Source organism: Vicia villosa, linkage group LG4 (assembly GCF_029867415.1).
Source record: "Vicia villosa cultivar HV-30 ecotype Madison, WI linkage group LG4, Vvil1.0, whole genome shotgun sequence".
NCBI lineage: Eukaryota > Viridiplantae > Streptophyta > Magnoliopsida > Fabales > Fabaceae > Vicia > Vicia villosa.
Genome location: NC_081183.1, coordinates 165,025,061 through 165,043,433, shown reverse-complemented (window position 1 = coordinate 165,043,433; position 18,373 = coordinate 165,025,061).

The following is an 18,373-nucleotide window of genomic DNA, read 5'->3' as shown; positions in this document are numbered from 1 at the left end:
TTAAAGTCATACGCGATCAAAGAACGAGGGAGATAACTCGCATTTTAATAGAGAGGTTGAAAACTTCGTTATTTAATTGATCAAAGTTAACAGGAGTAAGAAGGACTACAATGACATACCTCAATAGGAAATGAGAAGGAGATTGATCATTACATCAATAGTGTATGCTATATATGATGTGGTTGCGCTCGGATTTAATGTCGATATTTAAGAAGTGGTATAAGTGGAAAGAGACTAATCTCGCAGTTGGAAATCTTTAATCACAAGGATAATGAGTAATGGATTAGTGACAAAAGGAATCTTACATTTGAAATTAAGAAGTTAAAATTACTAAGAGAAAATCATGTTGTTGAGTTCCACGTGACACTTTGGAACTCAAGACGAGGTTATGTATGATATGCATTAATGGAAAAAAAAATTAGATGGGGTGAAGCGAATGGTATTGAGATAAAAAAATGTCAAGAAAAAGTGTTGGAGTAGTTACAAATAGTTAGAGTGATGAGATCTTTTGAGGAAAAGAGGAATTTAATAATAAGAAAGAAACTTAAGAGAGATTGGAAGCAGGTTGGTGATAACACAAATGACGCGACATTCCAAAAGTGGCAGTAAACGAAGAAGAAAATTTCATGTTAAGCCACACAATGGTAAGCTAAGTAATGGTTTAGAAATAAGGCAGTGGTGCCAGAGTGTGATACAAGAGTTTTAGGCTGGTGTAGGGGGATCTGTGTGTCGTAGATGACATAGTTTTGGCATGTCTTAGGAAAATTAGGGGAGTTTCGATCATTAACCGGATGTTGGGATGATATTATTAAGATTGTGATTAGGAAATGAGATTTGAATGTGAACATATTCATATCGCCATAACTATGAGATTAAAGGAAGAAAACTAAGGATTTATGGACGTTGTCAAAGTGATGAAGTTCTCTACGTAGAATATGACATCACTTGGAGTTAAAAAAATTAGATTGTACTATATTTATTAATGTCTACTATTTTAGAGGATACTCAACCGATGTTTCTTGCAAAGTGGGTGTAAATGAGAATAGGTATTGTATTTTAGGCGATTGTGCCTCATCAAAGGAAATGAAGTAGAAGAAAATTGAGGAAACATTTAAGTAAACCTTGAATGGATTATTATAACCTAGTGCCTCGCGTAACTTTAAAAACAATTTACAAAGGACACTATTGTAATTAGGTAATGATGGTTTATTCCACCATCATGGTTGGCGCCTACCTATTGACAAATTAAGAAACTGATCACCCTTAATCTCTTGTTGATAGTAGACGGGATCATGTTGAATGGAACTTATGACTCTTTCCTGCTTTGGTAATGTGTAAGTCAATTAGCATTTTATCATAAGGATAATCATCCACCACTTAGTGTGAACCTAGTAGAATTAATTATGACGTGGAGTCGAAAATGTGACTTTGAAAGTTTGAACATGTAACTAGGATCCTGGAGGACCTATCATTTGTGAATATGTTCTTGTATGATTAATTTTGAGGGGTGAATTCATAGTGTAATATCTAGTCGTGTGTCTAGAGTCTGATTAAATGCGACTTTTCAGAGGATTGTGATATGTGCCCGATCGTGCTAGTGATCATGTTAATAATAACTAGTTGAGTTGTTACTCTTGCCTCAAGTTTCGAGGACGAAACTTCTTTTAGGAGGGTAGTAATGTAAGACCCGAAAAAGTACATTAACAATAATTATAATTTGAGAATATTAAATAGTATTATGCTATTTTATTCTATCGATTTTTTATATAATTGTCTATAAATAACACAGCGTTATAGAGACCAGAGCCGGTCCTTTGAATTTGGGTGCCTTGGGCGAATTAAAAGGGTGGTGTTTCATACCCCAAAATTTACCTCTCACACTTCTCTCATAACAAAGGCAAGTTCAAATCTCAAGACATGGCTCATTTAAATGATCCAGATAATTCACAGTCAATTGATTCAAACTGAAAGGTCAATCACAATCAAGGCATGATTCAAATCATAATCATTGGGCAAGCATCAAGTATGGGGTGCATAACCATCATTTGATCAAGAATTGATCATGATTCCATTAATAGAAACTCAGAGATGAACAAATATGAAAAGGTTCAAATTAGGGTTTCTTAGGAGAAAGTTAACCCAACTTTGACTGGGCATAACTTTCACATGGAACATCAGAAATTCCCCACTCAAAGCCTATTCTGAAGGAAATTGAATTATCTACAACTTTGTGTCTCACAAGCCAAGGCTAGAAATGCTTCATTTAGGAGATACAAGGCAAAAGATTACAGGTCATTATCAGGCATCCTTCAAAAGCAGTTTTTTCCCAAAGAGAATATGATCAAGATAAAAGCTTCAAATGAAAAATATGTTCCAAAGTGGCTTGTAGAGGACCTCTTGAGGTTTCCAAAAAGTATTAGAACTCCTTCATAGCTCAAATATTGAGGGAGATATGCTTGATCAAAGTCAAGTGATTTTTAGGGACCAAATGTGAAAAAGGAGGGTTCAAATGGAGAAACTTTGCAAGAGGGCCCATAGTATTTTCATACAAACTTGGTCCACAAGCTATTAGCATGCCCAAAAATCACTTGCCACAAAAATTAGCATTATATTTGAATTAATATAATTTTTATTTCATTTTTATGATTTAATAAAGACTAAAAATCAAATATTTTGTTAAAATTATATTTTGTTTGATTTCCAATCAGATTTGATAATCAAATATAATGTAATTTCGTGCATAGTGATTGGAGAAGGAAATTAATACAAATTGGGCCAAATATAGTAGCTTAGAATTCAAGAAATCAAATCAATTTCTCAAACATGGACAGATTTGATTCAAAGGCTTTTTTATTCTTCTCTTGACCTAATTCTATTCTCCTATAAGTATACAACATAAGCCAGTGGACTAGGGGTCGAGGATCTGCCGAAGAGAGCACTTGCAAGAACATAAAAATTCTCCAAGAAACTCAAGATCGGTTTCAGAGAATTAGGGCGTTTCAATCCAATTTGAAAGGTGCGAAAGCTTCCTTGGTGTTCCTTGAACGTGTCTGGATCATCGCGCGTCATCAGCACCCCCAGAATCATCTCCTATAAGCCAAGGTAGGTCTTTCTGAAACTTGGTTCGATTTGCATGATTTAGGTATTCATGTGTTGATTTACTTGCATATTATGATTTGTATGATGATTACAAACGTTCTGGTATGTTTAATTGTATTTCTGGGCGCGATTCATTGAGTTGCCATTGTTGACCGAGTTAAGGTCTAGGGTTCGTGAAATAGGGGTTTCTTTTAGGAGTTAAATTAGGGCTAATTAGTGGTACGATTGAGTTCGCGTGGTTGAGACGAACAAGATAGGGGGGTCGCGAAAGATTTATGTGAGGACATGGCCTAATCGCTATTTTTGTATGCTGATTTGCTACGAGTGAAGCCGTAGCAGTTTCGTAGCTAAACTTACAGGTCTTTAGTGAAATCTGCGAAGAAGATGATGCGTTGGCATCCATTGGTTGGGTCATTTGAATCTCGCGCGCATAAAAATCCATTTAGGGTCACGTATTTGATTTATTCGTCTGGAAGCATACAATAAACAAAGAGCTTGTGTGGTTGGGTTGGTTGAGACGCGCGCGTGTGTGGGGAGAGGTCGCAGGTTCGAGCCTCTCCTCCAACATATATTTTTCTGGAATTGTTTCTATGTGATCCCATGTGCCTTAGCCTCATACCTGCGTCATACACCCTCAGATCCTCACCATAGGATCTTCCCCTGACCAGATCTAGCGCTAAATAATCAAGCACCTATAACATGAGCCCTCATGAATACCACATGGAATCATTATCTCAATAAAACTTATTTTCTTTTAATTAGTTTGTTTTCTTATGAGTAAAATAATTATTTTAATATATATATATATTATGTTATAATTTTTTTTTTTAAAATAAATACATGATAATTATATTAAAATTTTTAATTTGTTATTCGCGCCGATTAAATCAATTGATCGCTGTGGTTAACAATAATTTTAATTAAAATGCCATTTAATTAAAAATACAATCAAACTAAATTCGATTAAATGGCTGCAATCATCTTATTGATTGTGGTGATTAATCCTGCCTCGTTCTATAATTTAATTTGTTATTATTTGTAGTCGTGCTAATCGATTATGAGAGGTAACAATATAAAACGCGAAATTCATAAAATAATAAAATACAATAAGTTGTTATTAGTGATAATCGAATTAATCGATTTGAATTGGTAACAATGCAAATCCTTAATCTTTTAACTATGGTGATCAAACCTATTGATCATTGCGGTTAATTGTGCCAAATCAGGGTTGTACGCCCAAACCCTAATAATTCTAAAATCCATTCAAATTACAAGACAAAACAAACTGCGATAGGCTAACTAAAAAGCCTCTAAAAAACCATATCAAATCAAATTCAAACTCTAAATGGCGTACAACCCTTCCCGAACTACGTTGACTCTGATCCTCCCTAAGGAGGTACGTAGGCACTTGGCAACAAGGCGAGTCCCCTTCCTCTAAATTCTAACCCTGTCAATATAATTAGCTTTATAATTACTCTCTGTCACCTTTCTTCATAAACCTTGCCATAAACCTTTATCTGTGAATGTTAGCCCTTTAGGAAAGGGTTGAGGGTGCCTAACACCTTCCCTCGACCTGAATATAGTATCTTACCCTGATCTCTATACTGCGTAGGGTTTCCTATTCGCCCTTCAGAATAGGTGGCGACTCTCTAAGTTATAAATTTTAGGCAGGTTGCTACAGCTGGCGACTCTGCTGGGGATAACTTAACAGTGAATTACTATGCTCCTAAGGCTTGAGAGGGTTTAGGTTTAGGTTTGTGGCAAACGGTTTAGGTTTTTTGGCGAAATTTTTAGGGTTTGGCAAATACGCCAAAAATTAGGGTTTATTTATTTTTGTAAATATCTATTTTTTTATTTTTTGTTATTCATTTATTTGTGAATATATATTTTAAATATTTGCTGCTTTAATACATTGTCTAAACTATAAGCGGCTGGATTTCGAGGTTAGTTTTTAAATATTTAAATTTAAATTTATTTATTTATTTACTTATTCTAAGGTTCATTTATTTATAGCAATTTAATTAAAATATTTACTTAAATGAATATTCTTATTTCCATTGCATCTGTTGGGTATATTATATTGTTGTTAAAACCTAAGTGTGAGAGTTAACTTTGAGACCAAAAGGGGACATGAATCGCCTTACGAGTCTCACTGATAACTCCACTCGGAGTGGGTTGGGTATTCGGAAAGGTCCGAAACGAAGCTTGACTTTGTGGAGGGCTGGACTGGATACTTAGCTGATCTCTCCGGGAACCTACCCCAAAAATTCGAACCTCATGGATAAAATGAGTTGTTCCAAAATCCGAAGAGACGAAAAAGTCTCGGAGGCTACGAACGACCCCATGAGACCTTCTAGAACACTCCCAAAAAAGGGTAGGCTCCCTAGAGCCGCTACGTCGAACCTATGAACCTAGGACTTTTGTGCTGCTGTTCTCTTCATATGTTTGCAATTTATATACTTCGAATATCCATGTGTTTTGATTTTGCAGGTATCCCCACGTGGTCCCTAGCCTGTAGGGACTCTAATTTCTAAAGATCATGTCTTTCCCACGAAGGACATCACCATCTATGCATCCCTTAGCCTGTAGGGATTTTATTTTTATATCCTCGTATTCTTGCAAATACGTGTCCTTCCCACGAAGGACATCTTCGCTTACGCACGTCGATTGGCTTCTCGATAGCCATGAGACTAAGTGACTGTCATGAACAGTCACTCCACGCCCGCATCTACGCACTCCTTAACCTGTAGGGATTTTACTTTTATATCCTTGTATCTACAACTGCGTGTCCTTCCCCGAAGGACATTTCCATTAACACACGTCAATTGGCCTCTCGATGGCCACGCGATTCAGTGACTGTCTTAAACGGTCACCCCGTGCTTACTCCTACGTACTCCCTAGCCTATAGGGATTTTCTTTCACACTCGTGCGTTTTCACAACGACGCGTCCTTCCCCGAAGGACAACTTCACTAGCATGCGTTCGATTGGCCTCTCGATGGCTATGAAAGCTAGTGACTGTCCTGAACGGTCACTCCATGCTCATTCCCGCGCACCCTCTAACTCGTAAGGTTTGGATCTCCATTTACACATCACATCCCTAGCCTGTAGGGATTTCTCTTCGTCCATATCGTCCTTAGATAGGTTGTGTTCCGCATAGAGAACCTTCCCACGAGGGACAAATTCATTGGTACATGTTGATTGGCCTCTCGATGGCCATGAGATTTAGTGACTATCTTGAACGGTCACTAGCCGCTATCTTCTGCATAATCTCGAATCCAAGGGATTTCCCTTAACGTGTCATAACATTTATCCTGCAAAGATTCCAAGAGGGTCTAATGTCGCCTCTAAGGCTATCCCTAGGATCATATGTTACACGTCTGCATTGCATACACGGAGTTACAATATAAGGAGTCTCTCGCTTACGCGTGCATTTGCATTTTCATGCATTCATGCATCTACATTTGCATTTCTATCTTCACCCGCATCCACACTTACCACGCTAGCCGGTTTCCCAAAACTCCCAAAAAATCAAAGGATCGTAGACTACGGAGCAAGGAAAATAAAAGATCTTAGTCTTGCTAAAAAAAAAAGATGCCTTTCGCCATGCCATCCGCATGTCCATGCCTTGTCATAACAGGATTATGAATACAATGAAGGTTGTCATCGAGCAAGGATTAGTTCAACAAAGAGTTCCCTCATAGATACACTCAAGATGTATCTAGTTATAAAGGGGTTCATCTTAGAACATATCAAACTTTCGAGGACGCTCTACGATAACCTGGGGGAAAGGATTAGTCCAACTGGGGCAACATCCTGAACAAAGAGGCATAACCACGATGGAGGGAATTCGACATATGTCAGCCCCACACCAAGAAAAAAAAGGGTCATAGGTGATACTATCCTTAGGAAAAGAAAAAGAGGTTCAGTCAAAGGAAACTCATGAAGTTCCGATACGACGAAAACCCACCGCTGACGGTTTATTCTCTACAGGTTTGACATGTCCAAAGAAGAATTCGAGGTTACCCTTTTACTTTTACAATTCTAAAGAGCTAAGGAGTAAAACAAGATCAGTGGATCTACAAAGGAGATTATCCCTAGGATCAATAGGTGTTTACCGTGCTCACAATTTCAACTCTACAATCGCTAAGTGTCGCTCAGGATAAAAGCTGTACCTTCGGATTAGCAATTCTAATGGGATGACCATGCAGGTTTTGGAATCAATTCATTCATTTCGTTCACTCACTACTATGACTTTCCAGTCACACACTCCTATTTTTAGGGTTATTAACAAACTTGAGGGAGAATGACGAATACAAATGACTAAGTCCAGATAAACGTATGCTTTCAAGGTAAGACCAAGCCGAGGATGTACAGGCATTGTTTCCATTCCCAAACAGTGGAGATATAAGGATGTTAATCCCTCGTTACCCCCTCGAGCCAGGAGTTGGAGTTTGTTTCTACTTTTCAAAAGAACCTTGATTTTAACCAGGGGCAGGGTAGATGTCGACTAATTCAATGATGTATTTTGGTTGCCAAGAGAATCAGTCAATCCAAGCATAAGGTTCAAGCATATCTTCTTCCTCGCATTCATCCAAGATTGAGGAAGCAATGGAGGTAACATTTACAACACCTTCTTCCTCATTACATCATTCAAGATCGAGGAAGTATCAAAGGCGAAGCTTACAGATCAAAATCAACATAGCAGTCACAACATGCAATATCCAAGAATCAATCTCAAAAGGAGCTTTCAAGAATAAAAAACGCCCGCTAAGTCAAAATGAAAATTCCATAAAAGGAAACAAAAAGACTTAGGCAAAATTGGGGCATCCCGATGGGTCAAATTCAAAAGAATTAGCTCATGCAAAAATAAGGGATAAAAACAAAGGCGAAATACAAAGGATAATCTTGTGACTGCTAAACCATCAAAGCTTCACATCAATGCTTGGATCTTTACAACATATGTCATCAATGTTTGGATCTCTACTAAGGCTTCTGCTCAACATCGAAACTGAAACGATTCTCTTGCAAACAAAGCACATCCATTGGATTAGGCGAATTTTTAGGATCTGGAGAACATCAAGGAGAAAGGGGTGGGATAAATAAAATTTTGAGCCTTATATCCATTGTTTCTTAAAACATGAACCAGGCCAAGTTACAACATTTAAAAGTCCTAATTGAGGCAAGGTTAACTACGAAAGCATATTAAGCAGGAATTTGTTGTACTGACTCCTATGTTTGTTAAAACTACTTCTAATCACTATGCTTCTTCAAGCATTCTTTTCAAAACCATCCAGTCCTAATTCATAACGGACTTCGATTTCAAAACTTGCATACGCATTCCATTGGAGCTACTTCTCAAAAAGTACAACACCATCTACGAGTATACACTTAGCATCGAGGAAATCTCGAAATGGGTTAATCAAAGGTGATCATTTCTAATAAAGACCCTGGAGTCGGGGGAACCACATCTAGGGGGTTCTCCTAAACAGGGGCAAAAATTTCAAGGAGCACAGGGGCATACAATCGAACATCCTATTAACTAGGGGCAGTCTTCCTAAGGTTCAATCGACTAGGGGCACATCTCAAAGCAATCTCAAACAAGGGCATGTCAGACATGGGAAGAATTCAAATTCAAAGGATAGAACACTATGGATAACCTTCCATGACCTAGAGATCAGGGGCACACCCTTCAATCTAAACATCGAAGCATATGACAAGGCTATTCCCTGGGGCACTTCCTTCATAAGCATCTTTCTCCATGAAAATACTGGGGCAATGGATATCAAATCCGCAAGACACACAACAAAAGGAAAAAGGCGTTCTCGCACTTTACAACATCGAACAAATCTTTCTCCTAAATACGATCTTCCGAGCTCAAACAAAACAGGTATTGGGAAATCGCGCTAGCATCACACCCCATCCTAGCAAACAGACCTGCAACTCCAGCGAACTATATACGCTTTGGTTATTCATAACCTACCATTGGAGCATCACACAAATACATACAAATCACGCATTACATACATTGGTTGATACATTACACCGTAACTCTTTATGTGGTCTTCTTTAAGACGAATCTCACGATCCTTTCTAGGAGTTTCCTCAAGCTGTCTTATGCAAGACAAATTATCACCATTTCCAAGAACCTCTTTAGGTAGTCTTTTTTCAAGACATTTCTTTTCTAAGTTCCTTTTCAGGCAGTCTTCTTCAGGACATTACCTTTCTAAGTACCTCTTGAGGTAGTCTTCTTCAAGACATTCTTTTTCTAAGCACCTTTTCAGGTAGTCTTTTTAAGACATTTCTTTTTCCAAGTACCTTTTGAGGTAGTCTTCTTCAAGACATTCTTTTTCTAAGCACCTTTTCAGGTAGTCTTCTTCAGAACATTCTTTTTCTAAGTACCTTTTGAGGTAGTCTTCTTCAAGACATTCTTTTTCTAAATACCTTTTCAGGTAGTCTTCTTCAAGACGTTACTTTTCTAAGTTCCTTTTCAGGTAGTCTTTTTCAAGACGTTCCCTTTTCTAAATACCTTTGGAGGTAGTCTTCTTCAAGACATCCTTCTTCTAAGCACCTTTTCAGGTAGGCTTCTTAGAGACATTCTTGTCCTAAGTACCTTTTCAGGTAGTCTCTTTCAAAAAAAACAACTCGTCATCACTCTCAAGAACCTCTTCAGGTAGTCTTCTTTAAGACATCTTTCAACCTTTTCAGGTAGTCGTCTTTAAAGACATTCTTCATTACTTGCTAAGAACTTTTTCAAGTGATCTTCTTTAAGACAAATTTCTATCTACTCTAAGAGCCTTTACAGGTGGTCTTCTCTAAGACAAATTGCTACCAGGTCGAAAAATCATTTCAGATAGTCTTCTTTAAGACAAACATTCACATCCATTCAAAAGACCTTTTCAGGTAATCTTACAGAAGACATTACTTCATTCCACTCATTACGTCAACCAAACATATGCATAAGCATAAGCATACATAAACATTACAAAGCCAGCATAAGCATCGTCAGGATATAAGTGCAAGCATGGAACAAACAAGTTCAACGGGTTTGAGGAGATAAAACCATGGGATTGCATCAACATTAGCATACATGCATACGCATTAGCATTAGCATATACATATCACAAAGCCCAATTTTTATTGGCAAACCAAACCAGTTCAAAGTCCAGTTCTCGTCCTGGAAAATCATTAAATCCAGTTCCCGTCTGGTAGTCAGTTCCCGTCTGACTATTACATCAAAATCCAAATCACACTACAAAAGCCTAGTCTCCAACCCTCGTGTTGTGAAAGGTGTATTTTCTCCGACCCTATAGTCGTGAGTCTCCAAAACAGGTGAATCTTTTTCATGCAGGTAAGTTCGCTAGAATTATAGCAGGCGATCACTCTTATGCAGGTACACTTGTCAGAACCATGGCAAGTAATTCCTTTGGTGCAGGCGAAGTTGCTATGAGCATAGCAAATTAGCCTAAAATGGTACAGGTAAATTCTGCGATAACGCTCGCAGATAACCCTGTTGGTGCAGGTGAACTTGCTAGAACTATAGCAAGCAATCCTATAGGGTTCCACAAACTGCGAGTAGCTTACCAGCACTATGGTAAGTGAGAGGTTCACAAACTGCGATTAGCTTACCAGCACTATGGTAAGTAAGGGGCTCACAAACTGCGAGTAGCTTACCAGCACTATGGTAAGTGAGAGGTTCACAAACTGCGAGTAGCTTACCAGCACTATGGTAAGTGAGAGGTTCACAAACTGCGAGTAGCTTACCAGCACTATGGTAAGTGAGAGGTTCACAAACTGCGAGTAGCTTACCAGCACTATGGTAAGTGAGAAGTTCACAAACTGCGAGTAGCTTACCAGCACTATGGTAAGTGAGAGGTTCACAAACTGCGAATAGCTTACCGGCACTGTGGTAAGTGAGAGGTTCACAAAATACGAGAAGACTTACTAGAACTATAGTAAGTGAGGGGTTCATAAACTGCGAAAACTTACCAGAACTATGGTAAGTAGGGGTTCACAAACTACGGAGGCTTGCTGGCCATAGCAAGCCGATTACACAACCAACAAAGGTCCTCGCTATGTAAGACTCAGGCTTTAGCAGGACATTTCTCTTCATCCATACTCAAATTCAAGGCAAATTTAAGGGTCTTCCAGTATTTAATAACTCTTCGATCGGAACGACGCGAGGTCTACACGCCCTCTTGTCACCCAATCCAAGGTAATTAAATAGGGGCAGCTGTCATACCCCAAAATTTACCTCCCACACTTCTCTCATAACAAAGGCAAGTTCAAATCTCAAGACATGGCTCATTTAAATGATCCAAATAATTCACAGTTAATTGATTCAAACTGAAAGGTCAATCATAATCAAGGCATGATTCAAATCATAATCATTGGGCAAGCATCAAGTATGGGGTGCATAACCATCATTTGATTAAGAATTGATCATGATTCCATTAATAGAAACTCAGAGATGAACAAATATGAAATGGTTCAAATTAGGGTTTCTTAGGAGAAAGTCAACCCAACTTTGACTGGGCATAACTTTCGCATGGAACATCAGAAATTCCCCACTCAAAGCCTATTCTGAAGGAAATTGAATTCTCTACAACTTTGTGTCTCACAAGCCAAGGCTAGAAATGCTTCATTTAGGAGATACAAGGCAAAAGATTACAGGTCATTATCAGGCATCCTTCAAAAGCAGTTTTTTCCCAAAGAGAATATGATCAAGATAAAAGCTTCAAATGAAAAATATGTTCCAAAGTGGCTTGTAGAGGACCTCTTGAGGTTTCCAAAAAGTATTAGAACTCCTTCATAGCTCAAATATTGAGGGAGATATGCTTGATCAAAGTCAAGTGATTTTTAGGGACCAAATGTGAAAAAGGAGGGTTCAAATGGAGAAACTTTGCAAGAGGGCCCATAGTATTTTCATACAAACTTGGTCCACAAGCTATTAGCATGCCCAAAAATCACTTGCCACAAAAATTAGCATTATATTTGAATTAATATAATTTTTATTTCATTTTTATGATTTAATAAAGACTAAAAATCAATTATTTTGTTAAAATTATATTTTGTTTGATTTCCAATCAGATTTGATAATCAAATATAATGTAATTTCGTGCATAGTGATTGGAGAAGGAAATTAATACAAATTGGGCCAAATATAGTAGCTTAGAATTCAAGAAATCAAATCAATTTCTCAAACATGGAAAGATTTGATTCAAAGGCTTTTTGATTCTTCTCTTGACCTAATTCTATTCTCCTATAAGTATACAACATAAGCCAGTGGACTAGGGGTCGAGGATCTGCCGAAGAGAGCACTTGCAAGAACATAAAAATTCTCCAAGAAACTCAAGATCGGTTTCAGAGAATTAGGGCGTTTCAATCCAATTTGAAAGGTGCGAAAGCTTCCTTGGTGTTCCTTGAACGTGTCTGGATCATCGCGCGTCATCAGCACCCCCAGAATCATCTCCTATAAGCCAAGGTAGGTCTTTCTGAAACTTGGTTCGATTTGCATGATTTAGGTATTCATGTGTTGATTTACTTGCATATTATGATTTGTATGATGATTACGAACGTTCTGGTATGTTTAATTGTATTTCTGGGCGCGATTCATTGAGTTGCCATTGTTGACCGAGTTAAGGTCTAGGGTTCGTGAAATAGGGGTTTCTTTTAGGAGTTAAATTAGGGCTAATTAGTGGTACGATTGAGTTCGCGTGGTTGAGACGAACAAGCACTACGCCAAATTTGGTTTTTAGCAGCACCCCTACGAAAGCGCTTTTAGGAAAAGCGCTGGCATAGGCTTCGCTAAAGACAAAATTAAAAAACACGCTAAAAAAGCGCTCTAATAGTGGGGGGGTATGAAAGCGCTTTTAAGAAGCGCTCTGGTAGGGGGGGGTTATGAGAGCGCTTTTCAAAAGCGCTCTGGTAGGGGGGGGTACGAAAGCGCTTTACAAAAGCGCTCTGGTAGGTGGGGGGAACGTGGGGGGAACGAAAGCGCTTTTCAAAAGCGCTCTGGTAGGGGTGTTTAATGAGAGCGCTTTTTGTCAAAAGCGCTGGTATAGCCCAGGCTATGAGAGCGCTTTCCAGAAGCGCTTTAGTAGCCTTATTACTAAAATTAAAACCAAAAACACGCTTCTACTGTTTCTCACTTTCTCTCTTTCTTTTTCTCTCTGCACGCGAACCAGAAACCCCACCCCTCACCGTCGTCGGTCCTCCGTCCACCACCATCGCGCGAACTTCTTCTCCTCCGTCCACCACCATCGTTTCGTCTCCGTCTCTTCTCCTCTGGTAGCAACTTTCTTTGCGCCACCCAGGTATCACACTTCTCCGTCTCTTCTCCTCTGGTAGCTCTTGATTTTAGGGTTTGTGTGACCAATTAGCCATGTCTAACATTATATGCATTGTTAGTTGCAACTGTGGCTTGAATCTTGGAAGATAAATTTTGTGTCGCTGTATTTAGACTCATTGCTGAATTAAGTTTACATATGTTTATGAATTAAGTCGATTTAAAAATTGTGGCTTGAATCTTGGAAGATAAGTTTAGCAGATAATACATTTCAGTCGATTCAAAAATTTATGAATTAAGTCCTAATTGCAGAATTGGCATTGCATATGTTAGTATTTACTCTTTAGCCATGAAGAACTTGTCATCCAACACATGATTGGAAGATAGTTATAACAACACAATTGATTTTCTTAAAAGCAAATATTATCCAAATTTTTTTAAAATTATTTGCCGATAGGTGCTAAAGACGTAGCTCGCATGTTCAGTGACTGAAACTGGTTCAGAGCATTCATTTCCTGGTGAATCTGAGTTACAACTAATGTTTGCTGCATTGCTAGCAAGCTGGATATGCTTTTAGGTGATAGGGTTCTGTTGAACTGTGAAATGGTGGCTGTTGGATTGTTTGGGGTCTGCTTGTATGGTTTTCACAAAATATAAATTTAACCTCTTCTTATCTTTTGAGTTCTGTTCCATAGAGAGGCTCTTATTCTTAATTTGTGGTCTCCATTTATGTCCTTAGCCTCTTCTTATCTTAGTACAATTGAAATTGTAAGTCTCTTGTTATCTTAGTAGAATTGAAATTGTGAGTAAAGTTTCTTGACTGTTGTATAAGATAGTGGAGGAGGTGCAATATTTCTCTACCAATGATGATATATGTAGTGGATTTTGAGGCATGTCGGTATATACATACGTGTAAAGGTATATAACTAGCTAGTGGCATAACCGATGCCCATCATATATTTGGGCATAAAACTGAATATAAATTAAATGATATAAAAATGAATATATAATAGTATCAGTATGAACATAATTAAAAATGAAACATCTCATGAAACAGAGACCAGCACTAAAATCATACCATTCCCTCCATATGCCATAAAGTTTTATAGCTTCGTGTTAGTAGTGGTGTATTTAATTAACTGCATCGTGTGTCTTGTGTTAGTAGTGTTAGTAGTGGTGTATTTAATTAACTGCATCATGAGCTATTCACCCATTCTTATTATAATCATACATTGAATTGAATTTCTTGTATAGGTCTGACTGGATTGATAACTTTGGATCTCTTTGGAGCTCGTATCATTGACTCTGGTACTACATATTTAGGAGTATGTACACACATCAAACTATTGTTGATTTCCTTTGTTCAATCGATTTTGTCTTGGTGGTTACTAACTTTGTGAATTTGCTATAGGGGTAACTTGTGTATAGTGAAAGTTTGATCGTTTCCCAGCCTAGTTCGACGTTTGGCGTTTTCTTGAGTTCGGTAACATCCGAGGTAAATTTCTTTCTCAAATTACTGGTATTATGATGAATTTGTCTGAAATTGTGTGATTATATATGTTACGTTTTATTGCTTCGGATTCATTCCGTTTATACTTTGCGTTTTGACAGAAACACATTAGTTTTATGTGTTTAGAGAGTTAATATAGGAGGTACTTACTAACTTTGTGAATTGAATTCGCCATAGGGGTTACTTGTGAAGAGTGGAAGTTTGACCGTTGTTGTTTAGCTTAATTAAGACATGGATAAGACATGGATGAATTCAAACCGATTGTCGAAAGAGTACGAGAAAGGGGTATGGGAAAGAGATATAGAGGGTGGAAAAGTTTTTTGACAAACACCTATCTTAAGGATAAAGATGGAAAATTTCTTGAAAATGCACCGGGACGGCCAACAAAGTATGCGACCTTCATTGATGAAGCAGATTGGGCTGAGTTTGTAAAGCAAAGAGATGAAGCTTTTCAGAAAAAGAGTGCCACGAATAGGGAGAGAGCATCCAAACCCGCGTATCCATACAAAAAAGGGCGTTTGGGATATGCACGCTTAGAGGATAAAATTGTAAGTAAATAGAAATTCGATTTAATTAATTGTCTACATGTGCATGTTTTAATTGACGATTTTATCGTTTGTGTCAATGCATAGTTGGAGGAGACTAAAAGTGAGGAAGCTTCACTTCCTGTACATGTGTTGTGGAAGGAAGCTCGTGTGGGCAAGAATCACGCTGTCGATCCCGATGTTCAGAGAGTTTATACTGAATGTGTAAGTATAATACTATGTCTTTAATTAAATCAAATGTTTTTTAATATATAAATGACTTTTTATCTCCACTAATAATTATTTAAATGTAAATGAATTACAGGAGACCTTGTCGCAATCGGCATCCACCGGTGAGGAGAGCGTACTTAGTAGAGTACTAGATGCTCCCGAGTATCCCGGTCGGGTGAGGGGTAAGGGTCATGGTGTGACTCCAACCTCTTTTTACAAGAGTCCTAGGAGAAGAAATCCTTCAAATGAAGAAGTGTTGCAAAAGTTGGCGGAATTGCAAGCACAAGTCTCTGAATTGCAAAGAGATAAAGAGGCGTATATGAGAGAAAAATGCAACACTTCATCGGTGAAAGAAACTAGTGATAAGGCTAGTATCAACTATCAAAGGAAATTTCCCGAGGTAATTATAATTTTTTTTCCTTTTAAATTGTTCTATTTTATTAATGATAATGACTTTATATTTACTATTGGTTTAGGGCATTTCATCTTGCCAACTATACTTATCGGAACCGAGTTATCGACTAGTTGGCAAGGGAAAAGTGCACAACACTTCGGGAGATTTACTTCACCACAGACCGCTCCCGGATGGACACCTGAAAGTATCGGTGGATGTTGTATTAGATCGTGATGCGATTCTACCGGTACCTGACATGGTCTCAGAGACGACATTGCTGCGAGATGCAATAGGATCGTTTGTTGCATGGCCCTCGGAGCTCATTACCATTAGTGATGAGGTAAATTGAAAACGATTATGAATCATTTAGTTTTCGAATGTCAATTCTAAACCGTTTATTAATTATGTTTTACATTTTATTTTTAGACTGCTCCTATAAAACCCGCAATTAAGGGTAAAGGGATTTTACAGGAGGAGGAGTCTGTTGCATCGCTAAAAGAGGTACATTTAAAGTGTTAATATATAATCTGAATCAAAATATGCATGATTTTATATTTTACCTAACTTATATGATTTTTAGGCATCCGCTCGGGAGTCACAACAAGTGACGCAGCAGGTTCGTAGCGTACCACCCAGTGGTCCTCCGAAGCAAGCGGCAAGAAAAGGCGGTGCTTTTGTGCCTCGATACCGGGCGACACTCGCAACAATGGTTGATATGTCCGATATGAAGGATGGTGCTTTACGGGAAATCGATATGGATGAAAGTGTCTTCGGTATTGAGTTCAAGTCACATATTACAATTGATGACTTGCAAGAGATTTTTAACCAAGATCAACTAGGCGTCAGTAATATGCATTCATACATCCGGTAATATTCACTCATCCGATATATTATTTAATTAGTCCCACAATATAATTTATTTACACTTTTCAATGAAAAGAATCTAATGTTTATTATGTTTTTATTTAAGGTTGTTGTATGACAGAGTGTTGCGCGGGACTGCATTGTCTAACAGATTCCGGTTCGTGTCTTCCGCCCATTGCAGCGGAATGGAAATTGTTTCGGATCCGGAATCTGTTAGACAGCGCTTAGTCGATAGATTCATGTCCACCGGCAATACAGAATGTCTGCATCTTTGGGCGTATAATACCCGACCAGTAGGGTTAGTTTCTCATTCTTTATTCATCTAATCTCTGTTTCTTTAGTGTATAGCAATATTTTCATATAACCTATTGTTTTAATTTATAGAGCACACTGGTTGCTGCTTGCTATCAACCCGATAAGGGAAGTCGTGTATTATCTGAATTCGGTAAAGGGTGAATGGACCAATTATCCGGCCATGAAGGAAATCGTTGATTTGTAAGTAGGATCGTTCTAAATATATATTCGTGTATATTTATATATTTACTTATTTGTGGGATTGATCTAAACATATGCTTTTATATATTTGTTAATTAGATCAATACAAGTATTCCGTAGTCAACGGGACGCACAGGTATCCCGGACTAAATCAAACAACATCACCTGGATCGAAGTGCAGGTACATTACTTTTCACAAATTTGCTTATAATATTTATGCTACTTGGTAAAACAAGACAACTTATATAGAATCTTATTTGTTTTTCTATGTAGTGTCCGCTACAGCGTAACAGTTCAGACTGCGGATACTTTGTATTGAGGTTTATGAAAGAAATCATTCAGGCGAATCAATTAGAGATTCCTCCCACGGTATAAAGTTATAACTTAAGATAATTTCATATAATTTATTACATTTACCTAAATATATTATTCATATTATGTTTTTGTTTTATAGTACCTTGACGAATTCCGTGCTGCTGGGTACTCGAAGCTAAAGTTAGAAGAAATCAAAGAGGAATTGTGTCAATTTTATATTAAGCTATTTTTCATGCAGATTTGAACTATAATATTGTTGATTTTGTAATGATGTATATATATAATTTTGTAATGATGTATATATATAATTTTGGATATTATAATGGTATATATTAGTATATATATTGTCTTACTGATGGCTGAAATAATATAGTCGAAAATATATTACAGGTCGAAAATATATTACAGGTCGAAAATATTACAGGTCGAAAACATTACAGGTCGACTGGGAGGATTAAATTATAGGCTGCACATAAAAATACCTCATTTAGCAACTACAGCGCTTCTAAAAAGCGCTCTTAAAGGTCCACATACTAGAGCGCTTCTTAGTAAAAGCGCTGGCAAAGACCAGTAAAAAAGCAAAAAAAATTAAAAAATTACGCAGCATACAAAAGCGCTTTTGGAAAGCGCTCTGGTAGGCCCCCCTATGAGAGCG